The sequence below is a fragment of the Trachymyrmex cornetzi genome, unplaced genomic scaffold (genome assembly GCF_001594075.2).
Source record: "Trachymyrmex cornetzi isolate Tcor2-1 unplaced genomic scaffold, Tcor1.1 scaffold1786, whole genome shotgun sequence".
Taxonomy (NCBI): domain Eukaryota; kingdom Metazoa; phylum Arthropoda; class Insecta; order Hymenoptera; family Formicidae; genus Trachymyrmex; species Trachymyrmex cornetzi.
Genome location: NW_017296403.1, coordinates 1,295 through 2,793, shown reverse-complemented (window position 1 = coordinate 2,793; position 1,499 = coordinate 1,295).

Below are 1,499 nucleotides of genomic sequence, written 5' to 3'. Positions count from 1 at the left end.
TTCGTCTGACAAAGTTGAAAATTCGGAACGTACAATTTTTAATTTATCTTTGTCGAGATACGACGCCAATTTATCGAGACTTGCACTTAGAAATTTGAAGGAATCAATAAACCTTAATTTTACACAATTTTTTTGAAAATGATTTTCGTTTTCATTTTTGGTGCTATCGACATGTTTCGTGAACGAAATATATTTTTCCTTCGTCATTGGAAGGAGATCTACTTATCCATCGTACGCGGTAGCTATTTATTTAATTATAAAGTGCGCGTCATACTCCGATAAATTATGAAATACAACCGGAATATACAGCGAAGTTTTATAATTAAGATTACAATTTGAATGTGCTGGACCGCGGTATCTACCGGTTAAGTGGCAATGATCGCGGACCCGCGTATCGTCCGGCGCGAACGGCTTCTCGCAAATATGACAACGCGTCGCGCTGCGGTACGCCTCCCATTGATGCTTAGATAACGCTTCCATGGGCACGTTGGCGGATATAATATCTTTGACGCGATGCGCCAAATCATTGAGCTGTCGCGCGAACCATGCTATACAGTTTTCGTCGCGATGGAAGTGATATGATGACAACGAGTTGTCGTACGAGCAACGCACGTAGTAGCCCACACTGCATACCTTGTGACGCTGATATGTGTACGACGCATCTTCCTTGTCGGGCTCCGTCTTCTGTAGAACGCACTCCAGGTCGGCGTAGACGACGAATGGAATGCGCTCCTTATTGCAGTGGTTGTTGAATTCGAGCCATTTGTCCTCGCTGGGCAGTCTGATGGCACAATCATTAATTTTTCTGCAGTCCATTGCGTGTAGCTCCAATTTTTGGCTCGTATTAAAGTAGTGCAAGCATCTGGAAAAAACGCATATAAATTATTATTATCATATTTATTAATATAAAGGACAATTATGATTTTTTTTTTATGTATGCTTACCGATCGCAGAAAAATTTTTTATTCTTATGTTTGCTGAATTGCGAGCTCACGAGGCGCGACAGGTTTTTAATCCACGCAAAGTGGCCTACACCGTCGTTGCGTGGATCTTGCAGATACAGCATGTTGACATGCTTCTCCTTCTTGTCGCTGGTGAGCCGTAGAGAAAGGACCCGTTTATTCTCGATGTTATACACGTTGATCGACATGTCGTTCAATTGTTCGAATTTGTTAATAGGGAGTTTTTGCAATACCGTTTATCCAGATACGGTGAACGTTAAGGTCAGGTTATCTTCTTCTTAACAACTAATTAAGAAAAGGATAACATGGCTTTAGTGTTCACCGTTTCTGAATTCACGTTATTGCAAAAACTCCCTAAAGTCTTTTAAAGTCATTGGAAACTCGATGCCCGTAAGATTCAACACTGCCGTGTAATGTGGATACGATGACTCTCGCTCCGTATTTTTTTTGAGCCGGATGTAGAGCGGCGACCACGCGAAGCATGCATCCGCCGTACGCACACTGATCACCGCTCGTTTCGTCGCTATTTCCCGCGGC